Source organism: Loxodonta africana, chromosome 26 (assembly GCF_030014295.1).
Source record: "Loxodonta africana isolate mLoxAfr1 chromosome 26, mLoxAfr1.hap2, whole genome shotgun sequence".
NCBI classification, from domain to species: Eukaryota; Metazoa; Chordata; class Mammalia; order Proboscidea; family Elephantidae; genus Loxodonta; species Loxodonta africana.
In genome coordinates, this window is record NC_087367.1 from 36299681 (window position 1) to 36317722 (window position 18042).

The window sequence follows — 18042 nt, forward strand, 5'->3', positions numbered from 1 at the left end:
TATTAAATAGGTGTTGATAGCCATACTTAGATTACTGGCTGTTGTGAGAATAAAAAGGATGGGTGGCTTATAAAGCACTTCGTGGAGTAGAGTCTTGTCATTGTTTCGAGGCCTTTGTCCATGTCCTGAAGAGGGGAGATACTGGGAGACCATGAGTGGGCTGTCCAAAACATGGGTGGAAGAACAGATGCCGAAATGAGTCAGACCCTCAATAATAATGAGGTGTAGGGTGATGGGAAACTGGCAGTACACATAGTTGCAGTCTTAAATCAGGTAAGATCAGCTAATATTATATTTGGGCAGAAAAAATAAAAATGTTTGGTCAATATGTCTCAGCTTCTCACGTAAATGTGATTTTCACAACACACTGGGCAGGGTACTTAAGTTGCCAAGGCTGGTTAAGTTGCACAGATGAGATTGGGGGAAAGGCCTGTTGTGGATTCAATTGTGTTCCCAAAAAAGATATGTTGAAATCCTAACCCTTGTCTTCGTTTGCCATTGAGGCAATTCCAACTCATAGCAACCCTATATGACAGAGTAGAACAGCCACATAGGGTTTCCTAGGCTGTAAATCTTTTTGGGAGGAGATGCCAGGTATTTTCTCCCATGGAACCGCTGGTGGGTTCAAACTGCCAACCTTTTGGTTGGCAGCCAAGTGCTTAACCATTGCACTACCTGGTACCTGTGAATGTGACCTTATTTAGAAATAGGGTCTTTGAAGATATAATCAAGTAAATTTGAAGTTATACTGGATTAGGGCGGGCCATAAATCCAATGACTGTATCTTTCTAAAAGAAAGGAGAAGGAGATTTGAATACAGAGATACAGAGGAATGAAGCCACGTGAAGTTGAAGGCAAACATTGGAGGAATGCATCTACAAGCCAAGGAACACCAAAGATTGCTGACAATCACCATAAACTGGAAGAGGCAAGGAAGGATTCTTCTCTAGAGCCTTCAGAGGGAGCATGACCTTGCTGATACCTAGATTTTAGGCTACTAGCCTCCAGAACTAGAGATAAATTTCTGTTGTTTTAAGCCACACAGTTTGTGACACTGTTACAGCAGCACTAGGAAGCTAATACAGAACCCATCAAGCCCATCCAGCTGTATGCACCGACTTTCTCAAAAGGTTGGAAGAAGTTGCTCTCTTATTATCCTTGATGTTTGATCTTGTCTGGTAATGACAACAACTGACATTCTTGTAACAATTTTCAAGGCACTTTCCCATGCATTGTTTCATTTAAGGCTTGACAACAACAGCAGAACCTATGAAGTAATTATTATAATCATTCTTATTTAGCAGATGAGAACTCTGAGGCTTAAGGGGAGAAGGTGGTGGTATAGTCAAGAGCTCTAACTGTAAAATTAAGTGTGTTCCAACCTTGGGCCTCCTACTTAACTGCTGTGTGATCTTGGGCATATTGCTAAATTCTTTGTGCTTCATCTGTGAAATAGGGATAATGATGGCCTTTCCATAGGATTGGGGGAATATGGCATCAGAAAATGCATGTAAAGTACAAAACTCAGTGCCTGGCAAGGAAGATTCTACTCCTACTCTTATACAGTAAATGTCTGAGCCGTTACTTAAACCCAGGTCTCCAGATGGGGAAGTACTACCTCTTAAATTTTTACTTTATGTATTCCAGTTGTTTTCTAGTCCTAGAAAATACGCACACCTCTCTCCCTTCCTTCTCCCTTCATTACCATTGCAGAATTCAAGAGAAGAGTGGGAAATGGAGCCTGGTTCACAGCAGGCAGAGACTCTTGTATTTCTTCTGAGGTTCTGGTGTCGAGTAGCCTCTCCAGACCCAAAACAGCCACCTCATAGCTGGCCTGGGTAAGCCCTTAGGCCACTTCCTTCAAACCCCCTGAGGGCCCCTGATTGTCACTTAATGATAATGCCCTATTACTTTGGACCTGGGTACAGGGTGTATGTACAACAGAATGTATGGGCATTACCTCCTTTATCCATCCTCCTAGGGAGCCATTATTCTCAGAAAAAAAAAAAAAAAAATCAGGTGGAAGTGTTCTTTGTCCTCTTGGAGTTGGATCAAGGACTTCTTGCTAGGACCCTAGGCACATCACAGGTCCTTAGGAATTGGTGACAGTGGTCCCACGGTAACTGGTGGCTTTCTTCATCTCTCTTGAGCTAATCTAATCTGGCAGTAGCCTCCCCTTTCCCCACCCTATCCCACTCCCAGGGACAGGAGAGCCATCTCTCAGGCAGTTGTGGCTCTGGCAGAGTTGCTGGTGATTTGCACAGCTCAGCTCAGGAGATGAGCTTGAGAAGAGCAAGGTACTCATTTAGATAAGCCCCATAATCACCTTCTCTCCTTCCTTGGCTACATGTGCCTTGTGCCTCTTACTTGATAGGCGCTGGGCTAAACTCAGAGTTGTAGTGAAAAAGCATGCCTGAAAGCAAGGAAGACTTGGCTTTAAATCTCTGCTCCAGCATTTACAGACCCTCTTTCCTCAGGCAAGTTACTCTACCTTTTGCACCTCAGTTTCCTCATTTACAAGAGTAGGATCAGTGCTGTAACCCATGAAAAACAACCGGCATGGTCTCTGGCACCTATTAAAAAATTAGGCTCAATAAATGCTAATCCCTTGCTGTTCCAAGATTTTCCCAGCCTCTGTACAAAAATTTTGTAAGTTTAGTAGCCAAACATGTTTAGACCGTGTTCTTGTAGTAAACACTGTAGGAAATCCCTTTTACTGGGCTGTGAGTATTCAGTTGCTTTACATGTTGGTTGCTAATGGCTCACATCTGACTGTTATCTGGAGAATTACCCTAAATCAAAACAGAAACCATCTCACCTGGGCGGGTGTGCGCCCCTCATCCACATTGGGGCAGCCCACAGCCAATAATTGACTGTCAAGGGGATACAGAAGGCTGGACCCTTGTCTCGAGGTGCACCGCCTCTATTGGTGGTGCAATTTCTGCTGCAGAGTGCCTAAGGGATAGTCTGACACTACATTTCTGCTGAGCCCACATTCTTGCTTAGCAGGGTTGTTACAAATGATTAACATGCTAGGCTGCTAACCAAAAGGTTGGAGGTTCAAGTCCACCCAGCAGCACTTTGGAAGGAAGGCCTGGTGATTTACTTCCCCAAAATTAGCCAATGAAAACACTATGGAGCCCAGTTATACTCTGACATATGGGCCCACCATGAGTCAGAGTTGACTCCACAGCAACAGTTTTAACCTGCTTCCTTCATTCTCTTTGTTCTGAGAACATGGGAACCCACCCTAAAACAAGGTGTATGCTGTTTTCACCTTGTGTAATTTAAAAACACTTTATATTCTTGCATCTATGCCCCCTGGGTATTTTATGCCTGGGAATCCCCACTCTGTTGTAATGTAATGTGTGACTGGGAATTCCCAATCTATTGGGAGCTACTGTCTGATGAGGTCAAGTGTATATGCTGGGTTGATGTGGACGATACCTTAAATTTCTCCTGAGTCTCAACCATTAACCATAGCCACCTGCCCTATTCTCATAACACAGAATGTCCCCGGTCAAAGCATCATCGATTTTCTCTGCTGCTCCCTTGAATGTTCCTCTAAGATATCAGTTGAGCACCCAGCAGAGCCCACAAAAGCATGACTGCCTGGTCTGTCTGCCTTCCTGATGTTGGCTTTTCATAATTCTATGTACCAGGGCTCTGAGCAAATTACATTTTCTTTTTCTTTCCTTTTCTTTCTTTCTTTTTTTTTTTTGGTGAACCTCAGGAGTGACTTCAGTACTGAGTTAAAAGGGTGTCCAAGGGCCATACCCTCAGGGTTTCTCCAGTCTCCTTCAGAGCAACAAGCCTGGTTTTTTGTTTGTTTGTTTTATGAATTTGCATTTTGTTCTACATTTTTCTCCCACCCTGGGTGGTGGTTACCTGTCACCGTCTAGTTCTGGGCGCAGTCTGGTGGAGGTTCTGGTAGTTGTGGTCCATCAGTCCTTTGGACTAACCTTTTCTTTGTTTCTTTGGGTTTCTTCATTCTCCTTTGCTCCAGCTGGGATGGGACCAGTAGATGTATCTTAGATGGCTGCTCATAGGCTTTTAAGACCAGAGTCGAATGTAAAGCATTTTATTTATAGGCTATGTTAGGCCAATTGAGCCAGATGACCCTTAAGACCGTGGTCCCCAGGCCTCAGCCCAGTAGCTTGGTCTCTCAGGGTATTTGGGTTTATCTGTGAAGCCTCTATGACTTTGCCTTGGTCAAGGTGTGCTGAATTCCCCAGTATTGTTACCAGTTATCTACAATCTGGTTAATGATTTCCCCTCCCCAGCCCATCCCTCCCTCATAACCATCAAAGATTTTCTTTCTGCGTGGAAACATTTTCATGTGCTTTTTATAATAGTGGCCTCATACAGTATTTGTCCTCTTGTGATTGATTTATTTCACTCCAGATTCATCCATTTGCGAGAAGTTTTGCAGATTCATCACCGTTGTTTATGATAATGTTTATCCATTCATCTGTTGTTGGGCACTTAGGTTGCTTCCATCTTTTTGCTATTGCGAATAGTGCTGCAATGAACATGAGTGTGCATATGTTTACTCATGTGACAGCTCTTATTTCTCTAGGATATACTCCTAGAAGTGGGATTGCTAAATCATATGGTATTTCTATTTCTAGCTCTTTAAGGAAGCACCATATCATTGCACTATTTTGCATTCACACCAGCAGTGCATGAAAGTTCCAATCAGAAAATTATATTTCATCTCTTCCAGCCAACATGGTGCCATAGACAGAAGCATCACACCGTCCCTCCACAGCAAAGACCCAAAAAACTAAGTAAAACAGAGACAAACATCATTCCTGGAACCCAAAGTGTCAAATGAAGAGATAAAGAACTCATCAAAACACTGAGTGGAATAAGAAACTGACAGAGGACTGAAATCGAGGAGAGATACTTGCTGAGGCTCCTTACCAGCTAATGCAACATGGATTTGCCATCTTGGACTCCTACTGGAGATCACCTGACAGGGAGCATGGGAAAGCAGCTTCACGGAGCTCCGAGCGGAAGCATAGCACCCAGTAACCAGTGACACACGCTTTCCCACCCCCCACCCTCTTCCTGATGCTCCACCTCTGAGCTGCCTGGCTGGCTGCAGTGACTCAGCCAGCTGGGGAGTGCAGTGTCCTTGCCATTTGGATTTGCCCCACCCACATCACAGATCAGTGAATAGGGAGTATGGGAAAGCAGCTTCATGAAGTTCCCAGCAGGAGACAGAGCACCCAGTAATGAGTGATATATGCTTTCCTAACCACCTCCTTCTTCCCCTCCCCTTTCAGCCTCCTGTGCTTCCCACCAGCCACAGACCCTTGGCCAGGAGGCAACTGCTTCTGCCCTGGGACACTTGGATTCACCTTGTCCACACTGACCAGGTCCCTGAGCTGGAGTAGCTTCTTTCCATCTCTTTTGGTTTCTTCTGTGCCTCCCACCACCTTCCCCTACTTTCTTTCAAACACCTGGCTCCATGTGCCATCTTTGCTTCCTCACAAAAGGCTGTGAAGCCCCACTTGACTGGGGAATCATTCCTCTGGCCTGCAACACCACGCTGGTGGGATCCCTGGGGCTTTTTTTTGTTTTGTTTGTTTTTGTCTGTTTAGTTTGTTTTCTTTCTCTTTTCGCACTTGTGAGCCCCTTCTAGCCAGGCTGCATTGCATGGCCTACTGGCCACTCCCCCAATCTGCGCAGACACATAGGCAGGATCTCCAGGGGAATTTCTTTTATTTCTTTCTTTCTCTTTTTTTCTTCTCTTTTTCTCTTTCTGTTTTTCTTCATTTCTTAGTTCTCATCTGTCTATACTTACCTTCTTTTCCAGTCTCATGAACACCTGGTGCTGTGTGACATATATACCCCCTCTAACCAGGCTATACTGTGCAACCTAGGAGACGTCCCCAGTTTTTATGTCTACACTGGTGGGACAGCTGGGGGTTCTTCTTTTCTGCTTATTTTTTTCCAAATTTTTATTTCTTTTTTCTTTTTTCCTTTTCCTTTTCTTTCTTTTTTTTTTCCTTTTTGCTTCTCTCCATTTCTGAGATTTTCAACTCTCCACTCCAAAGGCAAGCTCCCTTTGCACTCTTTTTTTTTTTTTTTGGTGTGTGTGTGTGTTTGGCTCCTGTTCCTCTCTCCTCTTTCCCACACCCATACTATCTCCATACATCACAACCTCCCCCTCATTCCTGCCTACCTGCACTGTGTGCTGAACATCACACCCCCAAGCAGCACAGGCACAGCCTACTGGAACCTGCCTGGCACTGATTCCTGGCCCATCCTGTTGGCCCTAGTGTGTGCCACAAACAGCCCATCCCAGCCCTTCCCCTTCAGCTGGACCTGCCCTGCTGCACTGGCCCTGCCCGTTGGACAGGAGGTGAAAAGTATGATGACTATAGATGAACCAACAACAAAGAATGCGCAGTCTGCCAACTCAGACATAACCAAAGAAAACAAAAAAACAGTATAAAACAAACAAATCTACAATCAAAAAACAATGAAAATAACTATTGAATGTCCCAAAGACAGCCAACAATATCAAAACATTAAAAAAAAAAAAAGGACAGGATGGGTCTAGTAGGTGTCCAAAATAAAACACTAGATGACTTTCCAGTAGAAGAAAAGGCACTAGAACTACCTGACAGGGAATTCAAATCTCTGATATTCAGAGCTATCCAAGACTTGAAGTAAAACCAGACAAAAATGAGGAAAGAATAGACAAATTTATGGAACAGGCAGACAAACTCAAGGAAAATACAGGCGAAAAAATTTGGGGAAAATAATACAGGAACAAAGTGCCAAAATAAATTTACAACTAGAAATCATGCAAAAAAATCAGAAGTCCGAAAGATAAACAACAGATTTCAGAAATGGACACTGTCATAGAAGGACTGAGGAACAGATTTGAAATGATGGAAGACAGGATCAGTGAAATTGAAGACAAACACTTGGATACAACTCTTTTTGAGAAAAATTTCAAGAAAAAAGAATGAATTAAAATGAGGAAACCCTGAGAATTATGTGGGATACACTCAAAAGCAAAAATCTGCAAGTGATCAGAGTTCCAGACCAGGGGCAGAAAATGGGAAACACAGAGAGGATCACTGAAAAATTACTGCCAGAAAACTTCCCTAATATCATGAATGATGAAAAGCTAACCATTTGAGAAGCTCAAAGAACTCCATATAGGATAGACCCCCAAAAGAAAAACACCAAGGCATACCATAACCACACTCACTAAAACCAAAGGCAAAGAAAAATTCTGAAAGCAGCTCAAGAAAAACAAAAAGTCAAATACAGAGGAGAAACAATAAGAATAAACTGATTATTCGGCAGAAACCATGCAGGCAAGAGGGCAATGGGATGATATATATAAAATCTTGAAAGAAAAACATTGACAACCACAAATAATATATCCTGCAAAACTTTCATTCAAATATGATGGTGAAATTAGGGCATTTCCAGATAAACAGAAATTAAGGGAATATGTAAAAACCAAACCTACAAGAGTTATTAAAAGAAGTCCTTCGGTCTGAGAAAAAACATTAGCCCACAGCATGAATCTAGGATGCAAAATTGTACCAACATAGGAAATGAAATCTCAAGGACTACCCAAGACCAAAGGAATCAGAGAGATTAACGTGTAAATGACAATAACATCAGAACAATAAAAGAGTGAATAAAAGGTGTAGATATTGAACTTTTTAATGGAGATCAAGGCAAGGTGATACCAAGTAATAATTAAAAAAAAAAATAATAGGCTGGTTTAAACATAGGAAGATTAGGGTAAATTTCAAGGTAACCACAAAGAAAGTTAAAAAACCTACTCATCAAAATAAAGAAGAAAAACATAAAGTCTCAATAAAAACAAAAGAAATGAAAAAGAAATCCACAATCAAAAGGAACTCAGCACAGAAGATTAAGAGGAACAAAGAAAATGTTAGCACCACAAAAAAAGGCACTACAAAATGACAGCAAAAAACTCACACCTATCAATAATTACAGTGACTGTACATGGCCTAAATGCACCCATAAAGAGACACATAGTGACAGAATGGATTAAAAAAAAAAAAAAAAGATCCATCAATATGCTGTCTATAAGGGACACACCTCAGAAACAAAGACACAAATTTATTAAAAATCAAAGGATGCAAAAAAACATCAAGCAAATAACTACCAAAAAAGAGCAGGAATAGCAATACTAATCTCAGATAAAATAGACTTTAAAACAATATCCACCATAAAAGACAAAGAAGGGCACTATATAATGATTAAAGGGACTATCCATCATGAAGACTTAACCATAGTAACACCTACACACCCAATGACAGAGCTTCAAAGTACATAAAACAAACTCTAACAGCACTGAAAAGATAAACAAACAGTTCTACAATTATAGTAGGAGACTTCAGCACACCACTCTCGGTAGAGGACAGAACATCTAGAAAGAAACTCAACAAAGATACAGAAGAGCTAAAGAGCACAATCAGCCAACCTGACCTCAAAGACATATACAGAACATTCCACCCAACAGCTGCAAAGTACACATCTTTTCCAACGCACATGGAACATTCTCCCAAATAGACCACATCTTAGATCTCACGCCATATACAAAAACTAACTTAAAGTGGATCAAAGACCTAAATATAAAGCCAAAAACCATGAAGTTCATAGAAGAAAAAGTAGAATCAATGCTAGAGGTCCTAATACACGGCATTAACAGGATATAAACCATAACCAACAACATACAAGCTCCAGATGATAAGCTAAACTGCTGGGATCTTCTAAAAATTAAACACTTATGCTCATCAAAAGACTTCACCAAAAGAGTAAAAAGAGAACCTACAGACTGGGAAAAAAATTTGCCTATCACAAATCAGAGAAAAGTTTAATCTCTGAAATCTGGAAGAAAATCCAACACCTCTACAACAAAAAGACAAATAATCCAATTAAAAATGACTAAAGGAAATGAACAGACACTTCACCAAAGAGAACAGTCGAGTGGCCAACAGACACATGAGAAAATCCTCACCATCTCTAGCCATTAAAAAAAAAAAAAAAGAGAGAAAGGTAAATCAAAACCACAGTGAGATACCATCTCACCTGGCTTTACTGACACGAAACAAATAAAACAGGAAATTGGAGAGGCTGTGGGGAAGTTGGAACTCTTATGCACTGCTGGTGGGAATGCAAAATGATCCAACCATTTTGGAAAACTATATGGCACTTCCTTAGAAAGCTAGAAACAGAAATACCATATGATCCAGCAATCCCACTCCTAGGAATATATCCTAGAGAAATAAGAGTCATCACATGGACAGACATATGCACACCCATTTCACTGCAGCACCGTTCACAATAACAAAAAGATGGATACAACCTAGATGCCCATCAACAGATGAATGGATAAACAAACTGTGGTACATATATACAATGGAGTATTAGGCAATAATAAAGAACAACGATGAATCTGTGAAGCATCTCACAACATGGATGAATCTGGAGGGCATTATGCTGAGTGAAATAAGTCAATCACAAAAGTACAAATATTGTATGAGTCTGTAAATACTCATGAAAAGGTTTATATACAAAAAGCAACAATCTTTGATGGTTATGAGCGTGGGGAGGGGTAGGGATGGAAAAACACTTAATAGACAATAGATAAGTGGAAACTTTGTTGAAGGGTAAGACAGTACACAATACTGGGGAAGCCAGCACAATGGGTATGAGGCAAGGTCATGGTAGCTTCATAGGCACATCCAAACTCCCTGAGGGACAGAATTGCTGGGCTGGGGGCTGTGGGGACCATAATCTCCAGGAATATCTAGCTCAATTGGCATAACATAGTTTATAAAGAATATGTTCTACATTCAACTTTGGTGAGTAGTGCCTGGGGTCTTAAAAACCTGTGAGCAGCCATCTAGGATACTCCATTGGCCTCACCCCTTCGAGAGCAAGAAAGAATGAAGAAAACTAAAAATACAAGGGAAAGATTAGTCCAAAGGATAATGGACCACATCTACCGTGGCCTCCACCAGACTGAGTCCAGTACAGTGAGATGGTGCCTGGCACCGCTGACTGATATGACAGGGATCACGATACAGGGTCCCAGACAGAGCAGGAGAAAAATGTAGAACAAAATTCTAACTCAAAAAGACCAGACTTGCTGGTCTGACAGAGACGGAAGAAACCCCGAGATTATGGCCCCGACACCCTTTCAGCTCAGTAATGAGGTCACTCCCGAGGTTCACCCTTCAGCCAAAGATTGAACAGGTCCATGGAAAAAAACAAGACTAAAGGGGCATACCAACCCTGGGGCAGGAACTGGAAGGCAGGAGGGAACAGGAAAGGTGGTAATAGGGAACCCAAGGAAGGCAGGAGGGAACAGGAAAGGTGGTAATAGGGAACCCAAGGCAGAGAAGCAGAGAGTGTTGACTTGTCGTGCAGTTGTTAACCAATGTTGTAGAACAATGTGTGTACTAACTGTTTGATGAGATACTAGTTTGTTCTGTAAACCTTTATCTAAAGTACAATAAAAATATATATATTTCTTGTTGTGATGGTGTAGCCGAAGCAAAATATTTTGAGCTGGGAGAAACAATCTTAACGAAGTTAGCTAGCCCAGTGGTTCTGAACTGGGAGTGATTTTTGCCCCCCAGGGGACACTTGGCAGTGTCTGGAGATCTTTTTGTTTGTCATAACGTAAGGGGGAGAGCTTGCACTCGGGAAGAAGAAGAGACAGAGGGTGGTGACATTCCTCAATAAGATGGTCCCTATGTAGTTAAATGTAAAGCCCAGGAAATGGTCCCTATAGGGGTCCCTAACTTGATAAGGTCCCTAACTTGATAGGGTCCCTGACTTGGCTGTTAAATGTTAACAGGGAGAGGTAAGAGAAAAAGGGTATAAAACCCTAAGAAAATGACTACTGGGGCTCTCAGACTTTCCCTCTGAGCAGCCAGCTTGATGCTCTCTGGTCAAGTGTACTTCGCTATTAACCCTCTGCTAACTAATAAAACACCTTGCTTACTTGACACTCTTTGTCTCAGTGTTTGAATTTTTTCCTACACCGAAGACAAGAACCGAGGGCTATTCTCCGGTAACAATAACTGGGATGGAGTGGTGGCTCCTAGCGTCAACTGAGTAGAGACCTGAGTTGCTGCTAAACATCCTACAATACACAGGACAGCCCCCTGCAATAAAGAATTATTAGGCCTAAAATGTCTCTAGTGCCAAGGTTGAGGAACACAGGTCTAACCTACAACCTTTGTATTAGATTGAGGACCCAGGAAAACACATGCACCTAGACAGTTACAGAACTGTTAAGCAGTCAGCTGCTAACCGAAAGTTTGGGAATTTAAACCCACCCAGCAGCTCCTTGGGAGAAAGGACCTGGCGATCTGCTCCTGTAAAGATTACAGCCTAAGGAATCCACAAAACATCTCACAACATGGATGATCTGGAGGACATAATACTGAGTGAAATAAGTCAATCACAAAAAGACAAATATTGTATGAGACAACTTTTATAAAGTAACAACAAAAAGGTTTACACCCAGAAAAAAAAGACTGTGATGGTTACCAGGGGTGGGAGGGGGTGGGAGGGAAAGTTACCAAAGCGATAGTAGGCAATACACAATATGGGAGGAGTCAGCACAACATGACCAAGGCAAGAGAGGACACTGAGAGGAATGCAGGAAAAAAGGACAACTTTAGTGACTACTTTAGCATACACAATCCTGTAACAATAGAATCAACAAACAATAATCTATGAATTGATACATAGATAGATAGATATGCCAAGATGTGAGGGAGGGGGTAAGGGAACACACCCACTGGCAGATACAGGTTCAGAGGTGGGAATTTCTAAATACATGACTGTAAGTGCTCCTCATATATTGATATAGACAATAGAGCTCAAATGTGGTACAGCCAGGGAAACCTCTTAGACATAACTCAGCACCTCACGGGATGAAGTTCCCAGGCTCAAAGGCAAAGGACCATAAAAAAAAACCTCAGGGAAAATTTACGTCTATTGGCACAACATAGTTCTTAAAGACAATGTTCTACATCCTACTTTGGTGAGAAGCGTCTGGGGTCTTAAAAGCTTGTGAGTGTCCATCTAAGATACAATAACTATTGGTCTCATCTAGTCTGGAGCAAAGTACAGAGAGAGAAAAAAAAAAAAAAAAAAAACAACTAAAGACCCAAGGGAGCAATTAGTCTGAAGAACTAATGGACCACATGAACCACAGCCTACATGAACCTCGAGACCAGAAGAATTAGATGATGCCTGGCTACCACTACCAAATTGCTCTGACTGGGATTACAACAGAGGGTCTCAGACAGAGCAGGAGAAAAATGTAGAACAAATGATCAAATTCATAAAACAAACAAACAAACCAGAATTACTGGTCTGACAGAGACTGGAGGAACCCCCGAGACTATGGCCCCTGGACACCTTTCTAACTCAAACTTGAAGCCACTCCCAAAGTTCACCTTTCAGCAACCTGTTGCCGTCCAGTCTATTCCGACTCATAGTGACCCTATAGGACAGAGTAGAACTTCCCCATAGGGTTTCCAAGGAGCTGCTGGTGGATTTGAACTGTCAGTCTTTTGGTTAGCAGCCAAGCTTTTAACCACTGAGCCAGTCAGAATTGACTCATCTACAAGAGTTTTTCTTTCAGCCAAAGATTCCAAAAACACCCATTGCTGTGGAGTCGATTCTGACTCATAGTGACACTATAGGACAGAGGAGAACTGCCCCATATGGCTTCCAAGGCTGTAAATCTTTACGGAAACAGATTACCACATCTTTCTCCCGCAGAGCGGCTGGTGGGTTTGAACTGCCAACCTTTTGATTAGTAGCCGAGCACTTTAACCACTATGCCACCAGGGCTCCATGTGGTAGCTATGAGTTGAAATTAACTCAACAGCACCAACAACAAAAACAACATATTATTCTTCAATAAAAAGTTTCCTTTGATAAATACCTGTATTCATGATATTTTACTGTCATATCCTTCTGCAACTTATTTTTTACATTCAACATTATGCTTTGAATATTATCCATCTTGGCCCTTTTGATCTAGTTCATTAATTTTTTTGTTATACAAAGTTTTATAATATGTACATACCAAAATTTACTTTTCCATCCCTATGCTAACGGATGTTTATGCTGTTTCCATTCTTTCATCCTTACAAAGAACACTACCTCCTCTCTTATTCCACACTCTAATCAACTATCTTAGTTTGACCTTGTTTTAACACTCCCGTTAGTCATTGTTGTTATTCTTGTAAGTCAAATACATGTTTACATGTTTACCTTTGTTTTTCTCTCCATTACTCTTGTATCCCATTCCTTCCTTGTGGTCCAGTTTCCTTCTATGAGAAATACATCCTTTAGTAGTTTTCTGCCAGAATTTGTGAATGGTAAACAGTCTTTTTCTGAAAATGTCTTTGTTTTCACCTCATCCTCATATGATAATTTAGTCTAGTATTGAATTCTAGGTGGGTAGCTGTTTATAGAATATATTTTTCTGATGCCTCCTGATCTCTATTTTTTCTTGTAAAAGTAATTTTTCAGTCTCTAATTGTCACTCTTTTGTGGGAAATACATGACTTTCTGTTTTACTCTGGAAAGTATTCTATTTTTAGGTATTCCACTGTTCAGATATGGACTGATTTTTTATCTTTCACGGTTGGGATTCACTCTGCTCTTCAATCTGAGTATTTGTCTTCAATACTGGAAAACTATAAGCCCAAATAAAATATCTCCTTCTTTCTCTCTGTCCTCTTCTTCTGATTTCTCTAATTAGGTTTACATTGGACATTTTCATTCTTTTCTCCATGATTCTCAGCCACTCTCATATTTCCCATCTCTTTATCTTTGTGCTGCTTTCTGCGTAACGTTGTAGTTCATTAATGATCCCTTCAACTCTGTTCCCCCATTTAAATAAATAGAGTTGTGATTCTCAATAACTATACTTTTATTTCCATAATAAGCACTGTTTTTTTTTCTGTTATACTTTTATTTCCGTACATTCTGTTTTATTTTTTTTTTCCAGTTCATCTGAATTAGAATAGAGTAGGTTATGCTATAGAAACAAACAAAAAAAAGCAATCCCAAATTCCTGTGACTTACTACAAAAATAGTTTATTTCTTATTCCTATGTGTCTAATGAATGTTAATGGGGGTCTGTTTTAGATCGTCACTCAGACACCAAGGATAAGAGAGGGTCCATCATATGAATTGAATCATGTTCCCCAAAAATATATGTCAACTTGGTTAGGCCATGATTCCCATATTGTGTGGTTGTCCTCCATTTTGTGATTTTCCTGTGTGTAAAAAATTATAATCTCTGCCTGTCCTTAAAGAGGATTAGGGTGGGATGTAACACCCTTGCTCAGGTCACATCCCTAATCCAACATAAAAGGAGTTTCCCTAGGGTGTGTGGCCTGTACCACCTTTTATCTTACGAGAGGTAAAAGGAAAGGGAAGCAAGCAGAGGGTTGGGGGGACCTCATACTACCAAGAAAGAAGCACCAGAAGCGGAGCACATTCTTTGGACCCAGGGTTCCTGCATGGAGAAGCTCCTAGTCCAGGGGAAGATTGATCAGAAGGACCTTCTTCCAGAGCCAACAGAGACAGAAAACCTTCCCCTGGAGCTGATGCCCTGAATTTGGACTTCTAGCCTACCAGGCTGTGAAAAAAATTAATTTCTCTGTGTTAAAGCCATCCACTAGTGGTATTTCTGTTATAGCAACACTAGATGACTAAGACAGGTAGTAACACCATATGGGATATGAGGTCTTTTGGGGTGCTGCAACAGAAAAAAAGACAGCTGGGTGATGTCACACCAGCTATTCTGTGCTTCAGCCTAAAATTACCGCACATTAACTCTGGTCCACAGGCCAGAACTAGTCATAACTCTGCCTGTTGCAAGTGAATGGGGTATTTGGGGAGCACAAGTATGTGTGGTGAGCACATTATGTTTCTTTTTTTCATTTATTCCATTTTATTCTTCTTTTACCTCTTTAATCTAAGTAAAATGATTGAAACGATCCCTGACATATAGTAAGAACTCAAGAGTATTATTCATCATATAATTTTGTTTAAAATTTTTTTTTATATTTTTATAGATTATTACAGGTTTTCATAGTGCTAATTCTCCCCTTCAAAATGAATTGTTTCTTCACATGGTTTAGAATTTTTTGCTGTAAGCTCTTCTTTAATGTGCTTAATATTTTCAGGGTGAAATGTGATCCTTTAGTCAGGGAACAGTCCCTCTAGAACAGGGAATATTTCCTTTGCTGGGGCCCAGAGGAATGTCATCAATATTAAATGGTTAGTTTCATCATGCATGTTGTGAACCTACAGACTCCACACCTGCTCACAGACGAGGCCTAGAATTTTGATTTTTTGTATAAACTTTTTATCCTTTCCACCCCAAAACTCTGAACAGGTAAACTACTTACTTGCTGCTTCCATAGGCCAATGGAGAGAGTTTTTTCTCTCCCCTTTTCATGAGTATAAATTTTATGAAGAAGTCTATTTTCTAGCTCTCTACCTCCATCAGGCTGAGGACATTTGGTTTTCACTTTCAGATGTTAAATCTCCAAGCTCAAGCCATGAGGGCCTGTGTCCTGGTCTAAAACAAGATCCCTTGGACTGCTGCAATATCAGCTATAACTCTTGCTGTTAACATTCTGACATTAAGTTCCTTCTTTTCTGGAACCTGGGGTCTTCCCTTTCTTTCTTTTGAGCTTGGCTAAGTGTTAAAAAAAAAATTGTTTCATTTTACCATCATTTCTATACATTTAAAGCAGGAGGGAAGCATTTATTTGCTTAAAACTTCATGTTGCTATTTACATGTTTCTATTTACATCTCTGGAAACCCTGGTGGCCTAGTGGTTAAGTGCTAGGGCTGCTAATCAAAGGGTCGGCAGTTCATATCTGCCAGGCGCTCCTTGGAAACTCTATGGGGCAGTTCTACTCTGTCCTATAGGGTCGCTATGAGTCGGAATCCACTCGACGGCACTGGGTTGGGGTTTTATTTACATCTCAGAAACCTGGTGGAGTAGTAGTTAAGTGCTATGGCTGCTAACAAAAAGGTTGGTAGTTTGAACCTACCAGGTGCTCCTTGGAAACTCTATGGGGCAGTTGTGAGACAGGGACAGAAGGCTGGAGAGCCTCAAGGCTGGAATGACAGACCCATTGATCTGGGACTCTATCCCGTGGGGGATGTTACAAGACAACCCACACGTGCAGCCCCTGATGCACAAAGTCTTACATATCTATCTCTCTCAAGCTGTTTTTTGGGACCCACTATGGGGGTGGCATCTTACCTATCTCTCTTGTAAGTTGTTTTTCAGGACCCCACCATAGGCGGTAGTGTTACAAGACAATCCACATCCTGGACTCTGAGGCATGAAGCTCTCCATATCTTCCCTACAAGCTGCTTTCCAAAGATGAACAGAATCAGCCAATCCCCAGGGCATGTGCAGTGAGAATGGGCGTGACCTTACAGTCTTGTGGAGTGGCCACTGACGGCACAGTGGTGACGTGACATTGCCCAATCTGACTCCACCTTGGATTCTAGATGTGCACGCACCTAATTTCTTAACCCCTCTATTTCTCAGAAAGCCTCACCTGTTTCCCCAGAAAGCAATGAATAAAACATGAGATCCTTCCTGCCTAAAACCCCTTATAAGCCGAAAACTTCCATTCAGGAAGATACTGGAGGCTAGCATAGGCATAAACCACTCTTGGTCCATCCCTCAGGAGCTTTTGTTTTTCTTCTCTGTCACTAATAAACGTTTGTTTGTGTGGAACTTCTGAGCCTCTCCTGGTCATTTTTGGCCAGTAGAAGGCAAGAACGTAAATAGGACTTGGTCCCAAGCTGGGAAGCCTTGTCCTACAACAGAATTTTGGCGAGCCAGGGCGGGAGGGATTTTTTTTCGTCAGATCCGGTTCCAGAGGCAGATCAAGAGACCTGCAAATCCTGACGGATGGACGAACAGCTGCCGGGGCTTAATTCATCCTGTGTCCCTCCCTCCGGTGAGCAGAACTCCGTGCCTGCTCCTCTGGACCGTGTCTCCACAAGAACAAAGGATCTCCTTTTATCTTTTATTCTGAAACTCTGGCATCTGGTGGTTATTTATGGTGAGGGGTTCTGCCCCAAGATCTGTCAAACCTGGTACATCAGGTGTGCTTAATAGACACTTCCCAGATTGAGTCAAAAAGGTGCCTGCCCAGACGTGCGCAATCCGGGTGTGCCACTAGTGGAGTGATTCCCCTTGACTGAGACTTCGTATAGTCTGCGGTAAGGGATGTAATCCCAAGAACCGTGAGACATGGTGTCTGCAGTAAGGGGGAATTAGCCCCAAGATCTGCGAGACCTGTTACTGAAATTGCTAACTCTCTCTCACCTTCCTTCTCTTGTCTACGTTCCTTTATTTATTCTGACTTATTCGTTGCGAGTGCCACCTGTTAGATAGTCCCGGCATTTTGCCCAGCTAGTGCATTCTAACTCCCTGTTATTTTTCCTCCCTGTGTCCCCGCTTATGGGGCCCTGGAGTTTGTGAGTACTTTTGTAGGGTTTCAATTCTTAATTGCCACCCAGTTCAGCCTCATTTCTGCATTTGTGAAAGCACTTGGTATCTAAATTTGATTGATTTTTATTCAGAATTTTTTCCCCTTATTTTGTTGCCTGGTCCGACACCTTTGTCATTGTCATTCAACCTCCCAACAAAGAGGTCTTATTGTTAGTCTGATCTGGACCTGGTGCAAGTTAAATTTGGTGTTAAACACTGGTAACCAGCAACAGCTGACCTTTAGAAGGGAGCCCTGTAAGCTTAGGGATCTTGCCAGTTACCAGCTGTTAAAGAACTTATATTATTGGGGCCTGTTTGACAACATCAGGTCTAGGTTATACGAGGAAGTCTGCTCCCAAGGAGTTCATCCATCACCAGGACCTTTGATATTTAGTCATAAAAGGTACCAACATGGGAGTCAGACCTAGCATTCCTAAAGATTCCCCTTTAGGCT